The 22,594-nt window shown below is 38.2% G+C and overlaps 1 protein-coding gene across 4 annotated transcripts in view; it reads right to left on the bottom strand.

The window, feature by feature from the left end:
* Positions 1–1,144: 1,144 nt before the first annotated feature.
* The window catches only part of LOC105032832 (diaminopimelate epimerase, chloroplastic), a 72,609-nt gene continuing 51,159 nt past the window's right edge, over positions 1,145–22,594 (bottom strand). The window contains exons 5-9 of one of the 4 annotated variants that reach the window (XM_073244821.1): positions 2,653–2,958; positions 2,427–2,519; positions 1,871–2,327; positions 1,478–1,517; positions 1,145–1,367 (exon numbers count right to left, since the gene is read on the bottom strand). The gene's annotated coding sequence lies outside the window, so the exon portion shown is untranslated. Of the gene's footprint in view, positions 1,368–1,477; positions 1,518–1,739; positions 2,328–2,426; positions 2,520–2,652; positions 2,959–4,364; positions 4,443–22,594 lie in introns of those variants that run through there. The other 3 variants (XM_073244822.1, XM_073244820.1, XM_073244823.1) reach the window with 3 other exon arrangements.

Raw genomic sequence — 22,594 nt, 5'->3', positions numbered from 1 at the left:
CAAAGCCATCAAACTAATGGGTATCTTCAAATCACATGCACCATGAACAAAACCATGAATTACCATTTTGCCTGTGAACAGCTTCTCAGTTGTAATGTTACTCATATTTAATTACCAATAAAAGCCTAACATCGCCCTGTGCATCTCTCCATCTAATAGCCACGTAGGATTTGATTGCATTCCAACAGTTAGGTATTTCACTACATGGCGAGCAAATAAATAAAGGAGAAACATATTGACCAAGCACATCAGTTATAGTCTCTAACTTACTGAATAATTTATTTTTCTTTCTTCGCCAACCATCAAGCTGCAAAATTCAATTTCACCGTGCTCATTAAAAAACAGCCCCAAGGTCACAAATCGAGAACTACTCAATCCCACTGAAAGACATGCTCGCTGAGAAGCCTGATATTGACCAAAATCAGGTTCCCTAATGGTCCTCCTCACGTTGAACAGCTGATCGATATCTATACTTCATGTCCAACTCAGCTTCTTCATCCAGATTTTATGACAGTTGACCCTTGCTGAACAACCTGCAAAACCTATCTTTCCAACAAATATTCCGATGTCCCAACAATGTAATAAACATACCGACCAAGAAAAAATCTTTGTGCACCACATGCGATGCAATAAAATTGACATGGAGCACACCATCTAAGCACATTGACATACATAGCCACTATTTTTTAATACATTTAATAGCATATTTAATGCTTACCGTTTTATTTTTTATTTAAAATTTTAAATGACGAAAATACTCCTTTTTTTTAAAAAAAATTATGATATCATACCGTCATATTATGACATCCTGGGTCAAACTATGACTTTCTACGTACATTATATCATAAATTTTCTTTTAGAAATAGATCAAAGAACATTTTCATTATTGAAAATTTAAGAATTTTTTAAATGATAAAAATATCTCTTTCTTTTTTATGACATCTTTTATACAAGAAATCATAATTTGAATGCAAAATGTCATAGTATGACCACAGTATGTCATAGTTTCTTCAGAAAAAAAAGATATTTTCATCATTCAAAATTTCAAACAAAAAAACAAACCTACATACATTAAATGTATCTTAGAAAACGGTGACTACGTAGTCCAATCAAATAAGACAGTACATTTTTTCTATATCGGATGTAGTATACAAAGAATTACTCTACCGATCAATATCGAAGCTGTTGTTGAACCTTGAAGTCATTCTATCGTTAGCCTACATACGATACTAATAAATGTTTTAACAGGTAAGAAGGGAACGTTGTGGTCCTGGTATGTGCTCAATTTGCATTCCATAAAAGGGAGACCCTCCTCCAAGTCCAACCCGCACATGTAAGGATCAGCTCTTTAAAAAACAGATCAGGGCCTACAAAGTGGAGGACAATAAGAGATAGAACTGAGTGCTCGAGCCATGGCATTCTAACAAAGAATCGGGCAATTACATCCAGCAACAAAATCCAGAGGACAATAACTTACACTAGAAAAGGAGACAACCACAATTTGACAACAAATGTGTCTGCCAACAAGTCAAGAGAATACAGCACGTCAAAAGCATATCTGAGTAGCCCATTTGAATCAGGTGCTAATATGATACAACATAATGAGCTCAGAATCTAGATCCAAGCAGGAAGTTCTTTGAATTTTAATCAGAATATACTAAAGTATGGCACGTGCGATGCATGCGGTCTATAAACAATGAAACATAGAATATGGTAGGAAATGCATAAACATTGGTGAGTTTAGAGAGTTAACAGTCAAAAAGGATTCTAAATGTTCATATTAGGAAACAGTTCTACATATAGAAACAATACAGTTGATAGGGAAAGAATTCTAAACACAGAGGTCATATAGCTGAAAGAAGCGCCAAACCTCGGGAAATGTGGAGATGCATCATGAAACAACCGTTTTTGGTCCATGCACCATCAGAACCCTGAACACCGCATAAGAAGAACAGCATACAGCTGTCAGGTAGCAACTTTGTCCGGAAGAAGTTACTGGCCACAAATTACGCCAAGTGGCTATAGCAAACTGACTGTAGCTTCAATTTACAAGTAACATGCCGTCATGTAAACTACGAGTCACAAAATTTCTGACAGTTTACATACATTAATTTACATGTTGCAGATAATTATCCAGAACACCTTTCAATTGGACTCATTTATCATCTCCTCTTGGAGCAAAGGTCATAGAAACTAATCTAAACACCGCGCTAAAGGGGGACAAATCCATAAAACACTACCTCTGCAGGGCCTGTCATGTAAACATGATTGTCTTCCTTCCTCCACTCAATCTCCAGTGGCTCACCAGGCAAATCAACAATGCATGTCTGGTTTAAAAGAACATTTGCCAAAAGTATAGAATTAATGATAAGAAAGGGAAAAGCATACAGAAGAGAATAAAATGAACACAACAACTTCGAAATTACATGGTGATACCAAGCATGTCCTTTCAGTGCAGCCCTCTAGAACTGCTGCAACAACAAGTGCACAAGCTACAGTCCCACAGGCTAGAGTTGCTCCTGCAATTTAAAAATAATTTAGAAATTCAATTGTTCATAAAACAATCACGTGATAACAAAATTCAGACTTCAAGACTCTGTGACCACAATCAGGACACAGGACACTCAGCATGATTTGTAAACAACTCCATACCTGCTCATACAAAAGAATATGGTATACAACCAAGTTAGGACGACATATTGTTCCTACAATATAGTACCCCCGGGGAGGTGTTGCACTCTATGCTGGGTAACATCATTGAGAAGATGAAAGAAGCTTTAGAATATTTCTGCTCTTGAGAAAGTAGATCCAAACCACCATCACCACTCAGCCCTTCTCTCTCACTCCCTCACATGGATAAACACATGCACACACATAGAAAACAATAGCTTTCAGTATACCCGCACCACACTCCCATACACGCATTTTCAGGTGTGAACGAGATGACTTGCACAAATTCTGCAAGAAAAAGATGACCAGAGGATTCATCAGCAACCAAAAAGGGGATTCTATGTGCTTTTTAGTGTGAGTAAAGGTGGACAACTTACAGTTGACAAAACATGAACTAAAAAACAAAGCTTGGTGGAAGCAAGCCCAAATGGATGCAGATAGGCAAGCACTCAAGCATGTTATGGAGAACTACAGCATGCCCACTAACAATGATCAAGTAACAATACTCACATAAAGAGTTTCATTGCTAGAAAATAAAGCATATGCAAAAGCAAAAAGGCATTAAAGCATTAAATGGAATGAAAAAACTAGATGGCAATTTCAGATACATATTACACTGGTGGCTAAGATCAGAACAAATGCAGCAGAGCACATAACTGAGCCAAAAGAGGCCTATCCCTTTGCTATTCTTAAGATGAACTTTGAAGGGAACAAAAGAAAAATAAAGAGCCCTATCTTTCAGCATTTCAGGATCGCAAGAGGCACATTCTGTTCATCCTTGCCTATTGTCTGACCCAAAATTATATTGATGTGAAATAAACAATCATACAAATTATCTAACACCATAGTCTAAAAGAATGAAATGCACATTAGATGAGACAAGAATGTAGAGCATATCACATGCTGTAGGATGAAAATAGTACTTGAAATTTTAACCTATGTTTGTTTGACTCTGAAGTAGAATGGAATGTATTTAGGATATAATAGTGAAGATGGATGGAGTCCTTGCACATGAAGATAGTAATATTTAGAATTTTGGATCACAAGTTACCAACATGGAACCCCATGACCATGCAATTTGGGATCCTGAGAAACTTATGGGTGGGCCTTATGTGATCAGTCAAAAACATAAATACATTCAATATGAGCTTATGAAACACCTGATATTGTCCTCATGTCACCCTACTCAAGTCGCGCACATATATGCTTATATGAAACTGATCTCTGCACCCCAAAAAACCCTCTTTTTCAGAGAAATGATGGGATCACATCACCTATAATTGCATTTGATTACAACAGACTAAATGCAGGTAACAAGGTAAAAAGGAGCATAATATCTTTCCTCCTGAACATAGAACAGCTAAAGACACACCTACCTGCCTTAAAATATAGAAAGGAAAAACCCAAAAACTCCACATTAACCACAAGGTACCAATAATATCAAACAGAAACCTTCCTAGGAAACCAAAAAATGCAGAGGGCGAGCCTAGGCACAATGTTAAGGTTGCTTCATTGTGACTTGGAAGTCACAGGATTGAAATATGGGAACAACCTCTCTGCATATGAAGATAAAACCATACACCAGACCCTCCCCAGACCCTACAATTATAGGAGCCTTGTACTCTGGACCACCGTTTTTTTAGAAAACTAAAAGACACCTTAGCTGTGAAGACCAAGGCGGCCAACAAACTGACCATTTTAAAAATTGCCCAGCATCTAGAATCCACCACCTCAGCCTAGTTAACTTTTTTCTGATTTCACCATAGAACCATCTGCAAGGAAAAGAACACAAGATGAACCCCTCCAGGTAACAAAGCAAATAGCTAATGATTTCACAGGGACAAAACTAATTTACAGGACTGCAGTTTTCATAGTAACAAGCAACATAGAAAAAGGATATGTATATTCAAGAAAATATTTGACCTGTATTAGTTTGAGAGGGAAACATTTCATGGTGCTCAAAGTTTGGACGAATATCTCTCAGGTTTAAATCATCCACATCCAATGACTGTAAACAACTAGAATGAGACATCATATGGTCATAATTCATCAGGCTTAATCAAGAATTAATACTTCAAGAACTCATGTTGAACATGCATGAAGATTGCTTCTAAATCATTTAAATTCCCAATTCATAATGCATGGTAGAGATTACAACTTGTTTCAGCTTTTCTTTAGTGAAGTTGTGTCCAGCTATGGAAAGATAAGACTGACAAATTGATTGTTCAGCACATTACAAAATTTTTGAGAATTGCACAAAGAAATAAAGGACTCCAGGTAGATATAATGGAACATTAGAGTTTAATATACATGAATATTTGTAACCAAGAAAAGTCAAAGACCATAACCATAATCATCCATCAACCCTTCCCTAGCAATTAAGGGTTGGCAATAGTCGAAGATTGTACTAGAAAAAATTAACAATTCCAAGTATAAGCATAGTCCCCTGAAGTGCTACTATCCTAGAACACAGAATCACCACCTAGATTTCTAGATGACCTAAATCTAAGGATCCTATTGTCACTCCAAACAAGTATAGTTTTTTGATAAGGATAGGTGCTCCCAACGAGGAAAGACATGTTTCTTTAATACATGCCAACTAAAATCATTGGATGAATAAAAGAGGAAAGAAACTGGAAGTTATCTCTTGGTGGTCTATTTCCTTGGTACCACCTTGATACCAGAATTGCGACCGCTTGGCATCTACCGCGTCTCGGTATTGTACCCATTTTTTTCGCTTCTGAGGATCCAGTATTTTGTATACTGCAAATAGAGTTTCAGAATTCTAGAAAGATCAATCTTTCTTGACTCTTTATCATGTATGCCACCTTTGATTTTTCCTAGATTTGGAAACAGTCTAGAAGGGGGAAGAAGACAACAATTATAATGAAAAATTTATGTTAGGCATTGTATTCATCTTTCAGGCTAAAAGTAGATGTCAAAGAGCCACATGATTTGTGTTGCTCCCAGTTCAAAAATTCAAGAAATATCAATTATAATGAAAAAACCAAACAGGTAAGGCTTCTAGATAAATTGACTTAATAAACACATGCTTTAGAAGGCCCATATTTTTAGGTTAATGCATTTGAACAAAAAATTTTGCATCACCTAAAATGGATACGCCCACAATTTATTTCATTTTTACCCAAAATCCAAATTAAACGCACTTTTTCATATGAGTTCATAATCACCAAACACTTTTGTAGTGCAGCCGTTTACATCACAAAACCATCACAAGCCCTCCAGGTTAAACTTAAAGAAAACATTAGTCCACAAACATTGGTACAAACAGGAACAAAACACCACCACCTAATTGAAGGGAAAACCGCCTTTTCCCTTGTAGGATCTTCCAGATCTAATGAGATTTGGGATGGAATATTTAAAAAAAAAAAATTATCCTATGATATTTCAGATCTAAGATCTATTAGATCTGATTCTTATTATCTGATATTTAATCTAAAATTAAATCTAAAACTTGAGGATTAGAGAAATACCTCTAGGATAACTAGATTACCCTGTAGATGATCGCAGCAATGTCCGAGGTTCAAAAATAGCCACGCAGTCGTCTGGCCTCTATCGGTATCCACTCGAGCAGGATCTGGATCGTCTTCTCCTCGCGAATCTTTGCTCCAAAAATCAGATCTAGATCTGATCTGCAAGATCTTCAAAAGATCTTCTGAAGCTGGAGCAGCAGCTTCTCAACAAATCCCTGCAACCTTCTGTTCAAAGAGCCACCACGCCTTGAACAAGCACCAGATGGACGTCCAACTTGGACGTGAAGAGGGGAGAGAGAGGAGCAGAGGGGACTTGGAGAAGTGGAGGGAAATCTCGTTTTTGCTGGGTATTAAGCAGAATCACACAACCCTAGGCGCAGACAGAGTTTAAATAGACCCTGCTGCGCCATGCAGTGCCACATCATTCGACCAATCAGAAAATTCTAATTAATTCTAAAAAAATTCTAATTGGTGGAGTGATGTCATCTGATCATATCAGATAAGAATCCCTTCAATTTCCACCACTGTTGGCGCCAACACTGGATAAGCACAGTGAGATTGGCGCCCCACAGTCCAAGTCGATCAAGGGATCAGAGTCCTCATCTCATGGGACTTTATCCTTATCCACTTGGGGCGCACGCCCAATCTGATCTTGGCGCCCACTTTGAGGCCTAATTTAGTAGGTGGACACTCCACAAAAACTCTCCAATAATCTCTTGTCAAGTGGCCTTCAGTTTAAAATCCATAAGTCAACGTTTGACCGATGTCCTAAAACAAAAATGGCAAATGATAACAATTAGCAGGTTGTCTTAAATTCATCTCATGAATTAAGACAAGACTTTTCTGAACTGGATTGGCTCCAGTCAGACTGAGAGAAACCTTCTTAAGGTTCTCTAGGTGAGTCAAATCACATTTGGCTCAGTCGAGATGAAAAAGATTGCACGAGGAGAAAGTTAGGCTCAATCGTGTGCTAGCACGATTTTCTTGAACCTAATTGGATCTAATCCAAATCAATCGAACTGGGCTAGCTCAATTGATGACATCCAGACCCTAACTCTTGTTTGTGTGACCCAGTTAGGTTCATTTCCGTATGGTAATAAAACATGTCGTGATCTCATCATCGACATCATCGAAACTCTTTTCGATGGACCAGAACTCTTCTGATTCAGACAATTAGAATGATCGATCATCAAGATCATTCTAATTGTTCCCAAAATCCACCAGTGACATCTAGCAGTATATGGTGGCAACCCATCAGAAATGAAGACGAACCTCTCGGTGCAGCTACCTGTATGATTGAGTTCCTCTATCATGAGTCCCGACTGAATTAGGGTTAAGGTGAACTCGTCAAACCCAACATCAGTCATATGAATCAATCGATCGATCCAAGTCTGATGTGAAACCTTAATGGAAAATTCTTTTCCATTATTTCACTCTGCCATGGCCATAGGCTTAAGGACTCGATCTTTCGATCATCATAGGACTACTCTCATCTACCGAGATTGATAGATCCCATCTTGATGCAATCTGGTTCCTACAATGAATATACTACAGCCAACATACACCTCAGGGTTCCGAATAGCTAGGAGACCGAGTTATGTAGTCAAACTATAACACACTCAAGGTGAACTGTTGATGCACCTCAGGTCAAAGAACTAGACACACAGCTGCAGCATCGAGCTAGTCATCGACGAGAAAATAGACTTCCTTATAACTGCTCGAGGTGGTCACGCTCAGTACTCTCGTTCTCAACGAATACCTGTACTCTCGCTCGGTGTCTCCACACCGTAGACTCAAGACACATCTACCCTAAGGAAGCGATCGTATACCAACCTTCCAGATCGATCACCATCCTCATGATGATCCTATTGTCAGGAGCTGTTTATGAGTTAGTTATGTAAATTCATGTCTTAAATTTTCAACTTTTGAAAATATGAATTAACATACCTACTAACTCAAAGGATGTATCACAAACATAATGTACACAATGTGATAGCAGAATAACCATTTTATTCATTTATAGTCAAAATTATAAACTTGCCCTTACATTTGTACAGAAATGTGTCAGCCAATCTGGCATCTAGGACACATATCTAACAAACTCCCACTTGACCTAATGTCAATTGGCTACGTATCTAAGTCCCATCTTCTCAAGGTGGGCTTCGATCTTCTGCTGGCCTAATGGCTTTGTCAGTGGATCTGCCACATTGTCTGTGGAGTCGACTTTCTTAACCTCGACATAATCTTTTTCGAGATAATCACGGATCAAATGGAATCGCCACTCGATATGCTTGGACTTCTGGTAAGACCTTGGCTCCTTAGCTAGGGCTATGGTGCCATTATTGTCGCAGTAAAGAGGGATGGCATCCGATGACATCACTCCAAGCTCTGCGGCAAATTTCTTGTACCAGAATACCTCCTTCGCAGCTTCCGATGCAGTAATATACTCTGCCTCCATGGTGGAATCAGCAATCACCGTTTGCTTGAAACTCTTCCAGCTGACTGCACCACCATTGCAAATGAAGACTCCCAGATGTCGACTTTCGATCATCTATATCAGACATAAAGTCTGAGTCTGTAAATCCCTGAACCTGGAGTTCTCCATTCCCAAAGACTAGAAACATATCTTTAGTCCTTCTCAAGTACTTAAGGATACATTTCACAGAAGTCCAGTGCTCTTCGTCTGGATTCGACTGATATCTGCTTGTGACACTCACAGCATGGGCTATGTCAGGTCGTGTACATAGCATAGCATACATGAGGCTCCCTATTGCGGAAGCATAAAGGATCTTGCTCATGCGTTCAATCTCCTCAGGTGTGCTAGGGCACATCTTCTTGGAGAGATGAATGCCATGTCTAAAAGATACTAAACCTCTTTTGGAGTTTTCCATGCTAAATCTTTTTAGCACCTCCTCTATGTACATCTTCTGTAAAAGTCCCAGCATCCTATTTGGTCTATCTCTATAGACCTTAATATCCAATATAAAGGATGCCTCTCCTAGATCTTTCATAGAGAACTCCTTAGACAACCATATTTTGACTGAGGTCAACATGAAAATATCATTCCCAATTAGGAGGATGACATCTACATACAGTACGAGGAAGACAACTGCGCTCCCACTGACCTTCTTGAACACACATGGTTCCTCCTCGTTCTTGATAAAACCAAATATTTTGATCACATCATTGAAACGAGTATTCCAGCTCCGAGATACTTGCTTAAGTCCATAAATGGACCTTTGCAGCTTGCAGACCTTGTGATCATCATCACTGGATGTGAAACCAAGCGACTGTTCCATATAGATATCTTCCTCAAGATATCCATTTAAGAACGCCATTTTCACGTCCATCTGCTATATTTCATATCGAAATAGGCTGCAACAGCAAGCAATGTGCGGATGGATTTTAGCATGGCTACGGGTGAGAAGGTATCCTGATAGTCAATGCCTTCGCACTGACTATAACCTTTCGCTACGAGCCTAGCCTTGAATGTCTCCACATTTCCATCTGCACCTATCTTTCTCTTCAAGATCCATTTACACCTAATAGGTACAATACCTTCAGGTGGATCTACCAAGGTCCAGACATGGTTTGAGTGCATCGAGTCAATTTCTGATCTCATTGCTTCTAACCATTTCTCGGAGTCGATATCTGATATCGTCTCGTCATAGGTCTTGGGGTCATCACCATGAGCCCCATTTTTCGTGAGGAACATTTCCTCTACATCTTCTTGTATGGTACCTAAGTACCTTTTAGGAGGATGGAAAACCCTAGTCGATCTACGAGGTGGAAGAGGTTGTGTTAGGACTGGTTCTAATTGATTGGGTTCCTCAGGTTCTTTAGCTCGTTTCTCTTGAGAGACCTTAATTATTCTTCTGATGCCACTATCTTGAATAAATTATTTTTCAAGAAAAATAGCATGTCGATTCACAATCACATTGTGATCTTCCGGAATATAGAAATAGTATCCTAATGACTCTTTAGGATATCCTATGAACCGAGCTCTAAAAGACCTGAACTCTAACTTGTCCGCCTACTGTCTCTTGACATGAGCCGGACAACCCCAAATTCTGAGATGACTCAGACTTGGCTTCTTACCATGCCATATCTCATACGGTGTGGTAGGAACGGTTTTAGAGGAAACCCTATTCAATACATATATTGCTGTCATAAGACAATGTCCTCAAAAAAACTCAGGGAGGTCCGTGAAGCTCATCATGGAACGGACCATATCTAATAGGATCCGGTTCTTCCGTTCTGAAACTCCATTGAGTTGTGACGTTCCAGATAGAGTCCATTGAGAGACTATGCCATTGTCCTTAAGATACTCTAGGAACTCCTGACTAAGGTATTCACCTCCTCGATCTGATCGAAGAACCTTAATGGGTTTTTCTGTTTATTTTTCTACCTCATGTCTAAATTCTTTGAACTTTTCAAAGGCTTCAAACTTGTATTTCATTAGAAACACATACCCGTACCTAAACATATCATCGGTAAAGGTAATGAAGTAGACATAGTTGCCTCTAGTTGGCACATTAAATGGGCCGCACACATCTGTATGTACTAGGGCAAATAGGTCTACGGCCCTTTCTCCATATCCCACAAAAGGAAGCTTGGTCATTTTGCCTTGAAGGCATGATTCACAAACTGGATATGACTCGAAAGTCAACAGACTCAATAGCCCGAATTTCTCCAATTTGTTAACCCTGTCTTCCGATATATGACCTAACCTTAGGTGCCACAGATACCTATCATTTAGACTATCTCTAGGCCTTTTAATTCTTATGACATTCACATTTTGCTCGATATTAAATACAGATACATCAATATGTAGCTGATAGAGACCATTAATAAGAAAACCATTTACAACTTTATTATTTTCATAAAATATGTTACAATGGTCCTTATGAAAGCTAATTACATAGCCTTCTTGTGCTAAACATGAAACAGAAATCAAATTCCTGCTTGCTGCAGGCACATAATAACAGTCTCTAAGAACTAAATTTAATCCTAACGGTAATTGCAGAGGGTAGGTTCCCACGGCCATAGCAGCAACTCTTGCTCCGTTCCCGATGCGTAGGATCATATCCCCATCCCTCAGCCTCCTGCTCTCCTCAAGACCCTGCATAGAAGTGCACAAATGAGCACTAAAACTAGAATCAAGTACCCAACTGGATGCAGAGGAAACCGTAAGATTAGATTCTATAACAAACATTCCTCCAGAAGGACCATCCTTCTTGTTCTTCAGGGTGGCCAGGTACTGAAGACAGTTCCGTTTTCATTGGCCGTCTGAATTGCAGTGGAAACATTTTTCCTTTTCAGCAGCCTTCTTCTTCGGTTCCGTCTTCTTCTTCTTTCCATCCACCTTCTACTTCTTCGCAGACTTCTTCTTCTTTCCAAAAGACTTTCTCTTGGAAGAAGTCCACTCCACACTAAGGACTGAACCTTTTAAACTCTTCAAAAAAAGCTCAGCCGTAACCAACATGTTCATTAACTCAGCCAAGGTACACTGCATCTTATGCATATGAAAGTTCATGATGAACTGACCATATGCATCGGACAAAAACTGAAAGATCACATCAATCTGAAAATTTTTGTCTAAGATGATACCGAGCTTCTCAAGCTCCTCAAGGTCCTTAATCATTGTCAAACAATGATCTTGGACTGACTGCCCATCACGCATTTTAGCCTTAAAAAGCCTTTGGCAGACTTGATACTTGGCTGCGCAACTTTGTTCACCAAACAACTCTTGTAAGTGAGCCAACATTTGGCGGGTAGTCATAATATTCTCATGCTGGCGCTGCAAGTCATCAGATATGGCACTCAACATGTAGTACCTGGCTTTGTTATCTTCATCCGTCCACTTTTCCAGAGACGCTCTCTGTTCAGCAGTCGGACGTACTGGCATGGCAGGTAGGTCCTGGTCCAAGACATGAGTCAGTTTCTCGGAACCCAGAACAATTCTGTAGTTCCTCAACCAGTCCTTGAAATTAGGTCCAGTCAATCTGTGGGTGTCTAGTATTTTGGTCAGGGGGTTGGATGCAGACATGTTTCCTGTAGAGAGTCAAAAGTTTCTAGTTAGATTTTGTAATCAGACTTAACCAATTTATTTAGGAGTTTCATTTTTAAACAAATTAAGCTCCCACTATTTTCTCATATCCCTACACTCCCTAAGTAGAGATGTGAAAATCTCCGTGATTAGTGATTTCTAGTGGGTGGTGCGGTCTCACCGACTGGCTCATCACCTCCCCTAACAGTTATTGGTGATGGATCAATCGATGAGTGGACAACTCTTGTCCAATGATTTTTTAATCATGGTGCACCCAAAACTTGATCTCTAATTCATGAAGCTCACTGTGCCCAGAATATTGCTCCAATCCTTAGTTAAGTCAGACCCACCATTTACACGAACTAGATTCCTGATTGAGTCCCTCACCGTATCCGGAATATTGAGCACAACCCATCCTCTAATCCGTAGCATCCAATGCCTAATGGACATGGTTGCGTCTTCCCGGTGCAACTGAACCACTGTAACCAGTCAAGAACAATCAACCCCGGAAAGGACCCGCACATCCACAATGATGGAAGACCTTAGACTTAATATTTTCTTAGGGAGATTTGATTTAGGTCTCATTAAACTTGACTTGACATAATCATAACAATTAAGACTAACCTAGTGATATGGGTTAGCTCGAATTGTTAGCCACCTTAAATTAAAATTGGATCGACACATATGGCCAGGTTAGTGAGACCGGTGGAAGGGATATGCCATTAACTCGACAAGAACGCATTCGAGTCGAGTAGCTCCCAATTAAAAACCATTCGGTCGCATCTGCCCAACTTACCTTAGACACCAAATTATCGAACCAGAACCAATTGGGTTAGCCTACAATCCAGGCTCTAACCACTGAGCCAAATTAGGTCTTAACTTGATCGAGTCACATCTAAATGTAATTCGACCTTGACCTAGACTTAATCCTATTAGGCTGGTCAATTATTAGCTTTCATGATCCCACCTAACCAACTTTTGATTTGATTTGATCAACCGCTAGACCTAATTGAGCTACCCAAGTCCGAACCCAATTTTATGAAAATAACTTAAATCTGAAATTCTCAATTTTAGATCTAATTTAATTTTATAAGCTTAATTCATTAATTAAGTCTTGAGTTTATAAACAAAATATGTAAATAAATCCTAGGATTTCATAATCTAGGGTTTTGCAGAAAAGTAAATTTTGATTTCTGATTAAGGATAAACGTGCAGCACCCCTACACGCCATAAGAACACCCCATTAAATGAAAAGAGAGGGTCTTAAACCCTACTTTGTTCTTATGACCGGACGGCCATGAGGAACACCTTAATCAGAAATATTGATTTAACTATAAAACTAGTTAGATCTAAGTTACATATCACATATATAATTTCAGATCTAACTTATACATGCTTTGCATACATCTCATGTATTAAAATCTGATCTAATTAGCATGCTTTCAGATCTGATACATCACATGTAACATCTGAAAAATAAGATTTAAATTGAACTATTCAATATAAAATCTATTCTAGACAGTTACTAAAACAATTCTACAACTAGTCCAGGCATGCAGCAGATCAATCTTATAAATTAATTAAATTTTATTTTTTATTTTTTGATCTAAATATAATATTTATAACATCAAAAAATCAAAGAATAAATTAGATCTAATTTATATTTTAATCATATTAAAACATAAAACTTCAAGACTATTCATAGTTTAAACTATTCCTAGTCTAGTCATGCAGCTCATACATGTTAGATCTAAGATTTATTTTAAATTTTCTGATTTCAGATCCAATCACATCTAATGTGACATCTGAAATCCATTAATATCAGATAAATAAAAATAAAAATCAGATCTAAATTAGATTTGAAATAAAGCCATCAACCTGGCTCTGATACCAGTTGAAAGAAAAATCGCCTTTTCCCTTATAGGATCTTCCAAATCTAATGAGATCTGAGACGGAATATTTAAAAAAAAAAAATTATCCTACGATATTTCAGATCTAAGATCTATTAGATCTGATTCTTATTATCTGATATTTAATTTAAAATTAAATCTAAAACTTGAGGATTAGAGAAATATCTCTAGGGTAACTAGATTACTCTGTAGATGATCGCAGCAATGCCTGAGGTTCAAAAATAGCCACGCAGTCGCCTGGCCTCTATCGGTACCCACTCGAGAAGGATTTGGATCGTCTTCTCCTCGCGAATCTTTGCTCTAAAAATCAGATTTAGATCTGATCTGCAAGATCTTCAAAAGATCTTCTGAAGCTGGAGCAGCAGCTTCTCAACAAATCCCTGCAACCTTCTGTTCAGAGAGCCACCACGCCTTGGACAAGCACCAGATGGATGTCCAACTTTTTGGACGTGAAGAGGGGAGAGAGAGGAGCAGAGGGGACTTGGAGAAGTGGAGGGGAATCTCGTTTTTGCTGGGTATTGAGCAGAATCACACAACCCTAGGCGCAGACAGGGTTTAAATAGACCCTGCTGCGCCATGCAGTGCCACATCATTCGACCAATCAGAAAATTTCAATTAATTTTGAAAAAATTCTGATTGGTGGAGTGATGTCATCTGATCATATCAGATAAGAATCTCCTCAATTTCCACCACTGTTGGTGCCAACACTGGATAAGCACAGTGAGATTAGTGCCCCACAGTCCAAGTCGATCAAGGGATCAGAGTCCTCATCTCATGGGACTTTATCCTTATCCACTTGGGGCGCACGCCCAATCTGATCTTGGCGCCCACTTTGAGGCCTAATTTAACAGGTGGACACTCCACAAAAACTCTCCAATAACCTCTTGCCAAGTGGCCTTCAGTTTAAGATCCATAAGTCAACGTTTGACCGATGTCCTAAAACAGAAATGGCAGGTGACAGCAATTAGCAGGTGTTGTCTTAAATTCATCTCATGAATTAAGACAAGGCTTTTCTGAACTGGCTCCAGATAGACTGAGAGAAACCTTCTTAAGGTTCTCTAGGTAAGTCAAATCATATTTGGCTCAGTCGAGATGAAAAAGATTACACGAGGAGCAAGTTAGGCTCAATCGTATGCTAGCACGATTTCCTTGAACCTAATTGGATCTAATCCAAATCAATCGAACTGGGCTAGCTCAATTGATGACATCCAAACCCTAACTCTTGTTTGTGTGACCCAGTTAGGTTTATTTCCGTATGGTAATGAGACATGTCGTGATCTCATCATCGACATCATCGAAACTCTTTTCGATGGATCAGAACTCTTCCAATTCAGACAATTAGAATGATCGATCATCAAGATCATTCTAATTGCTCCCAAAATCCACCAGTGACACCTAGCAGTATATAGTGGCAACCCATCAGAAATGAAGACGAACCTCTCGGTACAGCTACCTGTGGGATTGAGTTCCTCTATCATGAGTCCCAACTGAATTAGGGTTAAGGTGAACTCGTCAAACCCAACATTAGTCATATGAATCAATCGATCGATCCAAATCCGATGTGAAACCTTAATGGAAAACTCTTTTTCATTATTTCACTCTACCATGGCCATGGGCTTAAGGACTCAATCTTTCGATCATCATAGGACTACTCTCATCTATCGAGGTTGATAGATTCCATCTTGATGCAATCTGGTTCCTACAATGAATATGCTACAGCCAACATACATCTCAGGGTTCCGAATGGCTAGGAGACCGAGTTATGGTGTAGTCAAACTATAACACACTCAAGGTGAACTATCGATGCACCTCAGGTCAAAGAACTAGACACACAGCTGCAGCATCGAGCTAGTCATCGACGAGAAGGTAGACTTCTTTATGACTGCTCGAGGTGGTCATGCTCAGTACTCTCGTTCTCAACGAATACCTGTACTCTCGCTCAGTGTCTCCACACCGTAGACTCAAGACATATTTACCCTAAGCGATCGTACACCAACCTTCCGGATCGATCACCATCCTCGTGATGATCCTATGGTCAGGAGCTGTTTATGAGTTGTTATGTAAATTCATGCCTTAAATTTCAACTCTTGAAAATATGAATTAACATTCCTACTAACTCAAAGGATGTATCACAGACATAATGTACACAATGTGATAGTAGAATAACCCTTTTATTCATTTATAGTCAAAATTACAAATTTGCCCTTACATTTGTACAGGAATGTGTCAGCCAATCTGGCATCTAGGGCACATATCTAACACTAATTACATGAGTTAACCCCTTATAGTTTGGGTCTCATACTGCTAACTAATCATTGATACGGTAACACTACAAGAAAACAAGGCATCAGTGACGAAAAATTTGTGACAGAATTTTTCTATCACAAATTGTGATGGATTTGCAAAGGATCTGTGAAGGAAAAGCAAAATATTTTTTTTGGACCTTCAGTGATGGATTTGTCACAAAAATATCCGCTACCAAATGATCCGTCACAAATCCATCATAGTGATGGATTTGTGACGGATAAAAGATACAGATTTTTTGAAAGCTTTCATTGACGGATTTATGACGGATATATCCGACATAAAAAATCCATCACAAATCCATCATAAATTTGTGACAGATCCATGACAGAAAAGATACAGATTTTTGATTGCTTTCACTAACGGATTTGTGACGGATATATCTGACAAAAAACCAATCACAAATCCATCACAAATTTATGATAGATTTGTGATGGAAAAAGGATACAGATTTTTGACTGCTTTTAGTGATAGATTTGTGACAGATATATTCGACACAAAAAATCTGTCACAAAAAAAATATAAGTTTTTGATTGCTTTCAATAACAGATTTGTGATAGATATATCCGAGATAAAAAATCTATCACAAAGTTGTGACGGATTTATGATGGAAAAAAGATACAAATTTTTGATTGCTTTCAGTGACGGATTTGTGGTGAATATATTCGACACAAAAAATCCATCACAAATTTGTGACAGAAAAAAGATATGAATTTTAGAAGCTTTTGGTGATGAATTTGTAACGAAAAAGCAAATCACAATTCTATCCTTTCCTTCAAGACTAAAGGCCTATTTGGATGTCTAGAATTTTTAAACTTAGGATAAAAAAATCATGATAAGATATAAGATTAATTTGATCCTATAGAATTATATGTCAAATATTCTTTTTGTAAAAAAAAAAACTTCATGTAAATAATCATATCCTATGTTTGGATGATAAATTAAGATTTCTCCCCCTCCCTTCTTAATTTTTCCCCCTTCTCTCTTTATCCCTTGTTTTACCAAAATAATAAACTTATCATTATCAAAATATCATATTTATCATTAAAATTATAAAATCATTTGTATTAAGAAAAGTTAATATATCTTTGTGTGTTTTTGGAATTTAAAAAGTTAAAACTCGTTTTGATTTGGGATGGATTTGAAATTTGGCCCTATGAATTTTAAATTTGCCTCTCAGGTACTTGCTACACAAAGTCAATTATATATATATATATATATATATATATATATTATTGATTTTTATAAAAATTTTGATCATAGATCTAACTCCATTCAACCCGACCCAATCCGACCCAACCCAATCCCTCTTACCCAGTCGATCCGATTCAATTCAACCCAATCTGATCCAAGATGGATACTAGATGGGTATAAATATAAAATTTTGATTATTTATAAAATAATTATGGATATTGGTCGATCCGACCCATACTCAATAATATTCCTAACTCATTTAGTGGTATCCTATAAGATTTGAAAAGAGTTTAAAATTTAAAATTAAAATTCATTTGGATTTGGGATTTGCCCATCGATATCTCCTATCGAGACTTAATTATATATGTATATACTTAATTATCTATACTTAAGTCATATTAAAATTATAAAACCATTTATATCAAGAAAAGCTAGTATATCTTTATGTATTTTTTAGAATTTAAAATTAAAACTCATTTCGATTTGGGATGGATTTGAAATTTGCACCAATGATTTGAAATTTGCCCTTCAGTTACTTGCTACACAAATCCGATTATATATTTTTTATTATTTTTTATAAAAATTTTGATCATAGATTCGACTCGATTCAACCCAATCCAACCTGCCCGACCCCTCTCATCAAATCACCCGATTCGGTTTGATCCGACTCGGTCCAAGCTGATTCGATCCAAGATTGATACCGGAAGGATATAGATTTGAAATTATTAATTAATTACAAGATAAATATAGATATTGATCGATCCGACCCATGCTCAATTCTATCCTTTGCTCGTTTAGCAGTACCTTATAAAATTTGAAGAGTTTGAAATTTAAAATTAAAATCTATTTAGATTTGGGATTTATCCATCAGATATCTCCTATCAAAATTTAATTTTTATATATTTATATAAGTAATAATATTATTAAAAATATATATCTAGAAACATATATAATAAATTTTTATTGCATTTTAATAATAAATATATATAATCAATTTTATATATTTATATGTATTTTATTGAATTTTTTATATATAAGTAATAAATTTATTAAAAATATATATCTAAAAATATATAATAAATTTTTATTGAATTTTTATAATAAATATATATGTATACTCAATTTTTATAAAAATATATAAATAATAAGATGGTAGAAGGATTTGAACCCCTAATTATTAGATGGCATATTCACTACCTTAACAAGATACAACTTTCTATATGTAAACTAACTACTAATAAATCTTTTAAATCTATATATATGTATGTATATATCATAAAACCCTAACCATCATCTAACCCTTGTTCCAGATTCCCGCCACCACAAACCTCCCACCCGACTGAGACCATGAGGATGGAAATAAAAAAGAAAATTTTGGGGGAAAATAGAGGAAAAATCAATGGGAACGAAGGAGAGACATAAGAAATTGAAAGGTAAACATGGATTGATCATTTCCTCTCCCTTTCCTCTCGTTCTCTTTTCATTTCATTCTTGTCGACGGAAGAGAATATATTGTTGAAGGAAGAGAATATATTTTTTCATATTTCTTTCAGTCTCTTAAAGGGCCTTTATAGGCTATTGGATACAATGTACTTGGACACATTACTAGATACAATGTACTTGGACACATACTAAATATGATGAAGCTACAAGATACAATGTACTTGGACACATTACTAGATACAATGTACTTGGACACATACCAAATATGGTGAGGCTAATTTTAACACTCCTCCTCAAGCTGGAGTATATACATCAACTAAGCCTAGCTTGGAACATATAGTAGAAAACATAGTAGAGTTGAGAGCTTTAGTGAAGATGTCTGCGACCTGATCTACTGAACTCATGAAGGGTGTCATAACCTTGCCATTCAAAACAGCTTCTCGAATAAAATGGCAGTCCACCTCTATATCCTTAGTCCGCTCATGAAAGACTGGATTACTAACAATATAAATCACTGCTTGATTGTCACAATGCATAACCATAGGCTTTGTATAGACAACCCCCAAATCCTCTATAAAAAACTTAAGCCACATCATTTCATAGGTAGTATGAGCTATTGCTCTGTACTCTGCCTCTGCACTGGATCTGGCCATCATAGTTTGCTTCTTGCTTCTCCATGTGGCTAAGTTTCCTCCAATATAAGTACAATAGCCAGAGGTCGAGCATCGATCATCCACAGATCCTGCATAATCTGCATCAGAGTAGGCCTCGATGTCAAGATGTCTAGATTTCTTAAAAAGTAGTCCTTTCCCCCTGGAGAGCCTTTTATATAATGGAGAATTCTGAGGGCTGCCTCGTAATATTCTCTTTTTAGCCTGTGCATATACTGGCTAACAAGTCCAACTGCAAAAGAAATATTTGGTTGTGTAACGGTGAGGTATATCAATTTTTCAACCAATTGACGGTACTGAGCTGGATCTAAAAAATCCTCATCATTTTCAGAGGGGTTGTTGTGACTGGTAACCATGGGAGTGCTGACAGGCTTACAACCAAGAAGTCCGATTTCTGCTAACAAATCAAGTGCATACTTTCTCTAAGAAAGACTAACCCCATCAACACAGTAAGCAATCTCAAGACTTAAGAAGTACCTTGGCCTGCCAAGATCCTTGATAATAAAATGAGATTGAATATATTGTTTGACTTCAACTATGCCCTCGATATCATCACCAGCGAGGAGGATATCATCCACATAAACTACAAGTACAACAATTCCCTGTGAACTTTTTCAGACAAAGACCAAGTGATCAAGCTGTGAGCATCGGAGCCCTACATTGGCAACAACCTTTGCGAACTTGTCAAACCAAGCACGAGAGCTCTGCTTCAGCCCATAGATGGCCTTCTTGAGCTTGCATAGCTGATTCTCCCCCTGAGCAACATACCCAGGTGGCTGCTCCATATAGACATCCTCAAGAAGATCACCATAAAGAAACACATTCTTGACATCCATCTGAAAAATAGGCCAATCTCAATTAACAGCAACAGATAATACAACCCGAACAGAATTCATCCGAGCCATAGGAGAAAAAATCTCATAATAATCAATCTCGTAAGTGTAAGTAAACCCCTTGGAAACCAAGCAAGCCTTGTATCTATCAATAGACCCATCTGGTAGGTGTTTGATAGTAAACACCCATTTACACGCAATAGGCTGAACACCCACAGGAGGGGGCACAAGCTTCCAAGTACCACGGCTGGTAAGAGCATTCATCTCTTCATCCATAGCGGCTTTCCAAGCGGGATCAGACAGTGCTTCCAAATAAGTCCTGGGAATAGACACTAAGGATATAAACAAAGCAAAATACCGAAAAGAGGGGCTGAAATGGTCTAGGGAGACATAATTAGCCATAGAGTGCATGGTACATATACGTTTGCGCTTGTATAAAGCAATAGGAAGATCAAGATCAGATACCTCAGGATCCGAACCCAGAGCCGGAGAAGGCAGATTGGCTTGAACATGAGTTGTAGATTTCTGGCGGCACCGATAAACCTACAAAATAGGAGCTGTTGGCAGTGTCTCTAAGGGCAGCTCAGGATTCGAGGAAGGGACAACTTGTAGTGATGGAGCTGATGTAGGTAGAGGAGGTCCAAACGAGGGTACCAATGGAGCCTCGGAAGGAGAAAAGAATGAGACAGACTCAAAAAAAGTAACATCAGTAGAAACAAAGTGACGCCGTACAATTGGATCATAATACCTATACCCCTTTTGTGTGCAGGAGTAATCCAAAAAAACACACTTAACAGACCGAGGGGATAGTTTGTCAATTCCAGGGTTGAGCAAATGAACGAAGTAGACAGCCAAACACCCGAGAACTTAGTGGAAACAGAGACTTGTTCGGATAAAGACAAGAGAAGGGTGTCTGACCACCAAAAACAAAAGATGGGAGACAATTAACAAGATAGCAAGCAGTAAGAATAGCATCCCCCCAATATTTTTTAAGCACATGCATCTGAAACATCAAGGTATCGACCGTATTCAGGAGGATATGATTCTTATGTTCAGCAACCCCATTCTGCTGAGAAGTATATACACAAGGATGTCTGATGAATAATACCATTAGAAGCACAGAATTTTTTAAACAAAAAGCTTGCAAATTCTAAGATATTATCTGTGCGAAGAGTCTTAATAGACATAAAAAATTGAGTCTTTATTTCCATATAGAATTCTTTGAATGCACTAAAGACATCAGATCGACTCCGAAGAAGATATACTCAAGTGACCCGAGAACAATCATCAATGAAGGTAACAAAATAGTGAAACTCAAAATGAGATGACACAGGACTCGGACCCCAGATGTGCGAATGAATCATCTCAAAAGGAGTATTACTCCAACTATTGATACTAAAAGAAAAAAATACACGATGGTGCTTACCAAACTCACAAGCAGCACATGGCAAAAAGGATAAAGTAGAAGGAACAGACAAATTTACTCAACGACAAAATACCAGGATGGCCGAGTTTGCAATGCCAAAGAGAGAGATCCAAATCCTAAAGAGCAATAAGAGAAGCAGCAATAGTGGTAGCAGGTTCCGCATCCAGATAGTAGAGACCCCACAACTCATGTCCGCCACCAATCTGCTTCCCAATCCGGACATCCTGAAAGACACAGTAGGAAGGAAAAAAAGTAATCGAAATGTCTAAAAAGCGGGTGAGGTGGTTTATGGATAGAAGCAAGATTTCTCGTACCGTGCCGAACCGGTCAGTACACCCCATATCATACCGGACCGACAGGGAATCGGCATGGTTCGGCCGATAAATTCAGTACACCGGCGGTACCGGGAGGAAAAGAGAGAAAAAATGAGAAAGAGAGAGGAGAGGGAGGGAGGCAGGAGCCGTCGGAGGCCGGTGGTGGCCCGCTTCGGAGGGCTTTCGAGCCCCGTATCGCCCGATAGGGCTTTCAAGAGAGCGAGAAAGAGAGAGAGCTCGGGGGGCATCCTACTGGACGGACGCCGCCTCCATCGCAAGGCCCTCG

This window comes from Elaeis guineensis, chromosome 10, assembly GCF_000442705.2.
Source record: "Elaeis guineensis isolate ETL-2024a chromosome 10, EG11, whole genome shotgun sequence".
Taxonomy (NCBI): Eukaryota; Viridiplantae; Streptophyta; class Magnoliopsida; order Arecales; family Arecaceae; genus Elaeis; species Elaeis guineensis.
This window is presented reverse-complemented; position numbering and strand designations above follow the sequence as displayed.